The 9,815-nt window shown below is 39.0% G+C and overlaps 1 protein-coding gene across 3 annotated transcripts in view; it reads right to left on the minus strand.

The window, feature by feature from the left end:
* Positions 1-9,815, minus strand: part of LOC107685426 (activin receptor type-1C-like) — a 54,733-nt gene that overhangs the window by 33,946 nt on the left and 10,972 nt on the right. The gene's annotated exons all lie outside the window — the stretch shown is intronic.

The following is a 9,815-nucleotide window of genomic DNA, read 5'->3' on the forward strand; positions in this document are numbered from 1 at the left end:
ATTTTATTTTATGGACCATGGTGGAAGAACACTTAATTTCCCAGAATACTTTAATTTATTCAATATTGAAAATATGTCAATTATTATTATTATTATTATTATTATATCATTCATATAAAATATAATATATAAAATATATAAAATCAAGCCATTTTGTGTTGTATGGCTAAATGAAATCCTGTATTGATAGTTGTGTTGCTTGTTTTGACAGTATAGAAAAATAAATATGTCTATGTCTGTCAGATTTGAAAATGCATTCCACATATCAGGGAATAAATGTTTTGTCACACAACATGTTGACCAGATAAATGGTCCACTTCAGCTGAAATCTTTTCACTTCAATATGGCCATGGTTGATGTTGTGAGTAACGTACAAAACAGATTTAAGAAATAGTGTGGATTTATTCAATCTACAGAAAAGGACAGGTTTGTTTGTTTGTGTGTTTGTTTATTTATTTAAATTGTATTTATTTATTTATTTTTACCGTTTTAAACTGTACAATTTACAGGTTGTTTGTAAAATAGATTTACCTAGCCTTATCACCCCATCGACTGAGCATATCCCACCAGTCTTCAGGTCTTTACACTGGCTTCCAGTTACATTAAGAATTGATTTTAAATCATTAAAACTTGTTTATAAATCACATAATGGCCAAGCACCTTAAAAATATGCACACTAAATAGAAACCTAAAAGACCACTCAGATCATTAGGATCAAGTCAATTAGAAATACCAAGCCAACACTCAAAGCCAGGTAAGTCCGCTTTTAGCTATTATGCCACCTGCAGTTGGAACCAGCTTCCAGAATAGCTCAGATGTGCTAAAACAGTAGCCACATTTAAATCCAGACTCAAAACACATCTGTTTAGTTGTGCATTTACTCAATGAGCCCTGTGCTATGTCCGACTAATTGCACTGTAATTTATTTATGTAACCTCTTTTTTATTCTTAACTGTTTTAATACATTTTAAATACATTTTTAATTATTTTTATTCTTTGCTTTTATTATTTTTATTTATTATGCTATTTGTATTTCTCTGTTGTTTTTATTTTATGATTATTTTAATCCCGTTTTATCTAAAGCACTTTTAATTACCATTGTGTAAGAAATGTGCTACATAAATAAACCTGCCTTGCCTAAATATGTTTACATTTTTGCTGTATTTTTTTAGCAGGATCTTGAAATGTAGGGTCTAGCCTGTTTGCCATGTACCTAGCTAGGATTACCACAATGAATGCATATATTGACTTTAAGACATATATTGTCACTTTAAAATGCAGTACGCTGGTGATTCAGCATTTTTCCTTTAACAGTTTAGTATTCATAGGATGCAGTTCACAGCACATGCACTGGGACTTCGCTAGTGTACTATCGTATTTACGTGATGAATGCACATAAACGCCACTACAAAGTCATTTTTACGAGTGGGAAACTCGAAATTTTCTTTAAGCCCTAAGTTTCCGAGTTGTGGAAACCCAGAAAGCCAAAGACTAGAGATATGCAGTGTCTGTATTGACGGTAAATTTGTTGAAATTAATAAAATATTATATTATTGTCTAATAAAAAAATAAAAAATACGGCATGTCGTACCATTTGTATGCGGATGATACTCAGATCTATTTACCTATGAGAGTGGGAGAGAACAACGATTCTAATTTGCTATTTGCAAGCCTAGAGGAGGTTAAGAGCTGGATGACTCAAAATCTGCTACAGCTGAACCAGAGTAAAACTGAGATTGTGTTTTTTGCCCCTGCCAGAGGATGTTTAGATATGTCCACATATTTGGGCTCATGGTCTAATTATTGCCATGACCAAATAAGGAACTTAGGTGTGGTGTTTGACCCAGAGCTGAAATTTGACAAGCAGATTAATGCTGTAGTAAAGACTTGTTTTTTCCAGATTAGGTCTATTGCTCGACTAAAGCCTATTGTGTCGTACCATTTGTATGCGGATGATACTCAGATCTATTTACCTATGAGAGTGGGAGAGAACAACGATTCTAATTTGCTATTTGCAAGCCTAGAGGAGGTTAAGAGCTGGATGACTCAAAATCTGCTACAGCTGAACCAGAGTAAAACTGAGATTGTGTTTTTTGCCCCTGCCAGAGGATGTTTAGATATGTCCACATATTTGGGCTCATGGTCTAATTATTGCTATGACCAAATAAGGAACTTAGGTGTGGTGTTTGACCCAGAGCTGAAATTTGACAAGCAGATTAATGCTGTACTAAAGATTTGTTTTTTCCAGATTAGGTCTATTGCTCGACTAAAGCCTATTCTGTCAAGAAAAGACTTAGAGAAGGTTATTAATGCCTTTGTTTTGTCTCGTTTGGATTATTGCAATGTGTTGTATGTGGAGTCCTGTCAGACCACTATCTCACGGTTGCAATTAGTTCCGAATGCAGCAGCTAGGCTGCTAGTGTGTGCTAAGAAAAGTCATCATAGCTCTCCTATTTTAGCTTCTCTCAAGTGGCTACCAGTGAACTACAGGATAAAATATAAAACTCTTCTGTATGTTTTTAAAGCAGTGCATGGGTTGGCCCCTGCTTACGTGTCTGAGCTCGTTGCTGTTCGTCAAGCACCTAGGTCTCTAAGATCCAATAATAAGTTATTGCTTACTGTCCCTCGTACTCATTTAAAGTTAAAAGGGGATCAGGCCTTTGCTGTTGCGGGGCCGAAGCTCTGGAATAGTCTTCCTCAGGAACTTAGAGAAGTCTCATCTTTGAATGTTTTTAAAGTTGAAGTCAAAAACTACTTCTTGTCTTTAACCTTTGAGAGGGTGGGCTAGTCTTTGTTGTTAGTAGGATCTGTGTTGTTTTAAGTCGTGTGTGTCGTTAAGTGTTTTTTTTTTTATTGTACAGCACTTTGGTCTGCAGGTGCAGTTGTAAAGTGCTCTATAAATAAAGTGAATGAATGAATGAATTACCTTAGAATATATGATGATTCCGTTTACATCACCTTCATAAATTGAATAAAAACAGAAAAAAGCAGAAACACTTTGATGCACATTCTTTGTTCATCATTTTGTAGATGTAGAGTTAAAAAAATAGTTGAATTTTATGTAGAAAAGTTAAATCGTTAAATTTTGTTTCCGACCAAAGTGACTTGAACGCAAAGTGACTTGACCTGACGTCGTAAATACAGCTTGTCAACTTGTAAATATGAACTTCCCAGGAGGACTTGAATGCAGCATCTGAAACATACAGCGCTCATATTTATTCAATAAAATCATAGCCTTTTGAAGTTTAATCATCACATTAAGATATATCGCAATTCTTGTCTTTCTGTCCCCAAATTTAAGACCTCTTAAAATCATAATTAAGACTTTGTTGTACCATTTAAGACTTTTTTGGCCTTAAATTTTATATGACTAAATTTAAGACATTGGTGGGATCAAAGTGCATGATATCAGGAGAGTTCAGCTGGACAGTAAGAAAATCACAGAGTGTCTGAGTCTTAAGTCATTTTTTGAGTCTTCGCTATTGCCTTAATGCAAAGGAAACCAGCGCGTGTATGTTCAAGTAAGCTAGGTATGCACAGATGCTGCTCAATTAGTCTGCATTTAATATATCATGATGACTCACAAGTTCAGTATTTGCACTAAATCTACACAGATTTGGCTTACATTAACTTCCCCAAGAATTTAAAGAGTGAAGAAAAGTAACCCGCCAAATTGGCTAGTGATTTGACAACGTTACCCACCACAGCTGATTTTTACCCGCATTTGGCAGGTTGGTGGGTGTTAATTTCAAACCCTGCTCCTAACCACTCTGCACTCCACTCTGCCATCAGTGTTGGGCAGTAACGCATTACTTAGTACTTAAGTAATGTGTTACTGTAATTTGATTTCTTTTTTAGTAAAGGAGTAATTTAACGCATTATAATTTCCAAAATAGTCATTAGAGTATAGTTCCAAGACCAGGTCACTGTACGTTACCTCTGCGTTACATCGTTGCCGACAGAATGCAGTGTTTTATCATCTACATTGTAAAAAGAGAAATCGCTTTTTTCAAAGCAAGTCTCAGGTCGATGCCTACCTGTCGCACATGCAACTTCATCTACCTAAGACCTACTTTGACTGGTAAGCGCCTACGAGGCAGGTACTATCAACTAACTCAGCATGGAAAGAGAAAAGAAAGCATTCTGTAGCTGGAAATATAATCATTGTTTTGAGTTTATTTCTGTCAAAGGCAAGAACATTATTGTGTTATGTCAACTATGTGGGGGGAAGAAAACCTTTTCACCACGAAAAACTCCACATCCAATTTGTTAAAACACCTGAAAGGGCAGCACAGCATGGTAAAACATCTCGAAAAAGTACCGCGGAGAGTGTAGATTTTTATTAATCCAAATAGGAATTAATCAAGTATAATCATTAGGAATATAGCCATTTAAATATCCAGTTATACTTCCATTAGAATCACATATGCCTCTGTGGAAAATGCCTACGTGGCTAAAGTAGACAGGAGTGGAGATTAGAAATATCTCGAAAAACACAAGTGGGGGCTTTCTTTCTTTACCATAACAAAACTAGAGAGTGGGGGGGGCTTTCTCTCTAGGGAGAATTGTATGCACAAAGGAACCATTCTATGTATGGACAACTGTATGGGATTTTACCCCACGCCTTAAAATCCAACCTGTATAAAAAGAGAGACAGAAAGACATTCTAGAGATGTTTCGCTGCAGAGAGCATCTCCGTTTTATTCTCATTGATGATGTAATAAAATGTATCTTCTGGCATCAAAACTCAAGACTGAGTGTGGTTCCTCAGACGAGCGGCAGATGACACCACAAATTGGCGACCCAGATGGGACGGAAAAGATCAGAGGAGTGGACAGCCACTTTGGGCTGACTGAGACGAACAACACAACGACGGTGGCCACCGAATAGGTAAGCAATTTTGCTTATATAATTGGTGTGTGTTGTTTGCCGGTCTGCCCTCGGTGGTAAGGACACTTAAAATCTGCTCTTCCAGAATTAGTAAATAAAAAATAAAAAAGGGGTTTTGATGCCAGAAGAAATAACTGCATGCACATATTTGGTTTAATATTAGGAAGGCCTTGATAGGTAACCTAAATTGAAGCTGGATGGTGTAGGCAGAAATACATTATGTGTAATGGTCTGTATTCATTGTGGATTGGGCCTAAAAGGGCAGCAATCAACAATGAAGCAGATATAATAAAGGATAGCGCGCAAAGACCTACAGATACCGCTTTGAGAAAGAAAAAGGTGTAAGGAGGCTCAGAGGGCTGCACGGGTAGGCAGAAATCCCTGCTGGGCGCTGATTTTTTACTGAGTTGATCAAACAAATGGCAAAAGAGAACAAAAGATCTGGAGACAAAGTGGCCACAGTTGAGGTAACAGTGTGTGAAGAAATGGAAACTCTGATAAAAAAAATAAAAAATAAAAAAAAACATAAAACTAAGAGTATCAGTAAGAAACGAGAAAAAAAGAGAAGCAAAAAGGGAAAAAGAAGTGATAACCATGTTTAAAAAGAAAGGGGAGGACATATTAAAAAGTATAAAACAAGCCAGGAAGAAACTGAGAGAGGCAGAGAAAGCGACAAAAAGATGGCTGTTTTTTGAGCCGCCCCCCTATTTGCCCACAGAGGGAGAGTTCCCAATCAGCAAGGGAACAGTAGAACTAACTGGAGAAAGGCAAATGTAAGGACCAGTAGGTACAGAGGAGGTGAATGAAGGAGAGGAGTTATTTGATAGGGGAAAATGGGAACAGGGCAGAGAAAAGGGGGTACTCAGACCACTGGCTGCACAACTCCCAATTTTAATCAAGGGTACGCAGGGACAGTATTGGAGGTCCTAATCCAGGATATTAGGGGTGCCCAGAGAATCTTAGAGGGTAGAGTCAGCTTCCAATTTTAACAACGAAAGCTGATCAAGAGCCTATTATGCAAATTAATATATAAGGAAAAAACACACCCATGTTGCTAGACAAAGGTGTTGTCTATACCTGTTTAAATTTAAAATATGCCTCACATCTCCCCATGTCTAGAAAATTCGCAAAGACAATAGGAAAATGCAATAAATTCCAATGACAGATCCAGTGTGTCTAAAAATAAAAAAATCAAAGCCCATTTTGACTCCTATTCATTTGTTAGGAAGAGATGCATTATATAAATTAGGGCTACAAATTTGGTGTTCTCCAGAAGAAATATATATCGAAGCAATAGGAACAGAAACACAAATGGTGGTTGCAGAGCCAAAAGCTAATATCTATTGGACAGGACAGATAGAACAAGATGTGAGACAGACAGTCAATAAGTGGGTAAAGTATATTGAAGTACAAATTCCTGAAGCACAGCTACCAAAAACAGAATTTCATTGCACAATGATATATGATCCAGAAAGAAAATAAATAAATAAAGAAAGAAAAAGAAAAATAAAGAAAGAAAAAATAGAAAAAATAGGGGAATTAATTTCTGCTAAGATGCTACCAAAAAGACTAGCAATAATCAAATGTCAGGCACACAAGAAGGGAAATGATTATGTTATTAATTATATTAAGGGAAACAAGACCATTGCGCAAGGGGGGAAGTGATAAGAAAAGTTAAAAAGCAAGGATATTGGTCTCTTTATTTATAGGAGGTGATAAGAAAAATTAAAAAGCAAGGATATTGGTCTCCTTATTAATACTAGAGAGTGGGGGGCTTTCTCTCTAGGGAGAATTGTATGCACAAAGGAACCATTCTATGTATGGACAACTGTATGGGATATATACCCCACGCCTTAAAATCCAACCTGTATAAAAAGAGAGACAGAAAGACATTCTAGAGATGTTTCGCTGCAGAGAGCATCTCCGTTTTATTCTCATTGATGATGTAATAAAATGTATCTTCTGGCATCAAAACTCAAGACTGAGTGTGATTCCTCAGACGAGCGGCAGACGACACCACAAGAGCAATGCATCAACTTCTACTGTCGAGTCCATTGCCAGTGAATGTCCTTCTCCAGCTTAAACAACAGATGTCAGTGCTCTGTAGCGCCGACCAGTGGGCTGGGTGTGTGGGGTCCAAAATGATTTTCTTAGCCCTTTTCCTCACTCTTGAGGTGTAAAGACTTTGGAGGTTGGGCAGGGGAGAACTAATAATCTTCTCAGCAGTCCTGACTGTCCGTTGTAGTCACTTGATGTCTGATTTGGTAGCTGAACCAAACCAAACAGTTATTGATGAACACAGTTGGCAAATGAAGTACAACCTCTGCTGGGCGTTTTAGCAATGGAGTCTATGTGAGTGTCCCACTTCAGGTCCTGAGAGATGGTGGTGCTCAGGAACCTGAATGACTCTACTGCTCCCACAGTGCTGTTCATGATGGTGAGTAGGGGGAGTGCAGGGGGTTTCCTCCTGAAGTCCACATTCATCTCCACTGATTTGAGCGTGTTCAGCTTGTTGTGACTGCACCAGACAGCCAGCTCTTTAACCTCCTTTCTGTAAGCAGACTCATCTCCGTTGCATATGAGGCCATGGTGTTATCTGCAAATTTCAGGAGCTTGACAGAGGGGTCTTTTTCATTTTTTGCATTTATTCATATACAGGGAGAAGAGCAGTGGGGAGAGCACACATCCCTGAGGGGCACCAGTGCTGATCATGAAAGTCCTGGATGTGAGTTTCCCCAGCCTCACTAGCTGCTGCCTAGCTGTCAGGAAGCTGGTGATCCAATGACAGATTGGGGTGGGCACAGAGAGCTGGGTCAGTTCGTCTGAAAGAAGGTCATGCATGATGGTATTGCAGGCCGAACTGAAGTCTACAAACAAGATCCTTGCTTAAGTCCCAGGTCTTTCAAGATGTTGCAGAATTTAATGCAGTCCCATGTTGACTGAATCATCCACAGAAGAGCACATCAAGCCATACAGTGTAACCACAGGACTCTCTGCAAGAGTTGTAATCGCAGACACCTGTATGTCCGCTCCATGAGGTTAAAAATCGAGCCTTCACTTGGATGCCTAAGGTTGGACCTTCTGCTTCAAGAACACTACCACAGATATGCTCCACACAGATCGGTTCACCAGCAGCTGACGAGTTTTGTTGAAGATCTGTACAGTATTCTTGAGAAACGGCAATCACTGCTTAGAGACTTATGCCCTATTGGATGCTCAGTCTGACCACACCATCCTCCTTTATTCGGCAGCTGGATTGACTGGTCAACCAGAAGAGCTCATCCTACATACAGTCAGACAAAACCTCCAAGTATTGTAAGGTGCTTTAGTGATGTCGCCAGCGCCCAAACTCAAAAACTCAGAATTCATCAAGCCTTCACAGCAGAGTCACTGGGATTAGTCGAGACATACATATTTAATTTACGAGTTAGATTATAAATTAGATTGCAATGCTTTATTGGGTGGTTGCTCTGCGTGCTTAATAAACAAACTCCAGCTGGTCCAAAATGCAGCAGCTAGAGTTCTTACTAGAACCAGGAAGTACAAACCTATTAGCCCGTTTCTGTCAACTGTGCACTGGCTCCCTATTGAACATCGTATACATCTTAAAATCTTGCTAATTACTTATAAAGCCCTGAATAGTTTAGCTCCTCAATACTTGAGCAAGTTCATATTGCATTATAGTCCTTCATGTCCACTGCGATCTCAAAACTCTGGCCATTTGATAATACCTAGAATATCAAAATCAACTGCGGGCGGCAGATCCTTTTCCTATTTAGCACCCAAACTCTGGAACAATCTACCTACCGTTGTTCGGGAGGCAGACACACACTGTCAGTTTAAATCTAGATTAAAAACCCATCTCTTTAACCTGGCATACACATAATACACTATAGCATTTCTATAATTCAAATCCATTAAATTATTGTTAGGCTGCATTAATTAGGTTAACCAGAACCGGGAACACTTCCCATAACACCCGATGTACTCGCTACATCGTAAGAAGAATGGCATCTGCGCTAATATTAGTCTCTTTCATTCTTATTCTGAGGTCACCATAGCCATACGGATCCAGTCTGTATCCAGATCAGATGGATCGTAGCCACCCAGATCCAGTCCATATCCAGACCAGATGGTGGATCAGTACAAACCTATTAGCCCGTTTCTGTCAACTGTGCACTGGCTCCCTATTGAACATCGTATACATCTTAAAATCTTGCTAATTACTTATAAAGCCCTGAATAGTTTAGCTCCTCAATACTTGAGCAAGCTCTTATCGCATTATAGTCCTCCACGTCCAATGCGTTCTCAAAACTCTGGCAATTTGATAATACCTAGAATATCAAAATCAACTGCGGGTGGCAGATAGACCAGATGGTGGATCAGCACCTAGAGACGACCTCTACAGCCCTGAATGTCAGCGAAGGCCATGTCAACTAGATGTGCCCCAGAGACATATACCCTGTGAAGACCTCGTCACCTCGATAACCGTCGGCACAAGACCCACGGGAACCAGACAAGTCCTCTGCACCTGTGTTGCAGCCTGGAATTAAACCACGCCATGCTCCGAAACGTTAATTCATGCGTTCATGATCTCAAGGTTAGATTATTGTAATGCTTTTTTGGTTGTTCTGCGTGCTTAATAAACAAACTCCAGCTGGTCCAAAATGCAGCAGCTAGAGTTCTTACTAGAACCAGGAAGTACAAACCTATTAGCCCGTTTCTGTCAACTGTGCACTGGCTCCCTATTGAACATCGTATACATCTTAAAATCTTGCTAATTACTTATAAAGCCCTGAATAGTTTAGCTCCTCAATACTTGAGCAAGTTCATATTGCATTATAGTCCTTCATGTCCACTGCGATCTCAAAACTCTGGCCATTTGATAATACCTAGAATATCAAAATCAACTGCGGGCGGCAGAT

Source organism: Sinocyclocheilus anshuiensis, unplaced genomic scaffold (genome assembly GCF_001515605.1).
Source record: "Sinocyclocheilus anshuiensis isolate Anshui unplaced genomic scaffold, SAMN03320099.WGS_v1.1 scaffold1070, whole genome shotgun sequence".
NCBI classification, from domain to species: Eukaryota; Metazoa; Chordata; class Actinopteri; order Cypriniformes; family Cyprinidae; genus Sinocyclocheilus; species Sinocyclocheilus anshuiensis.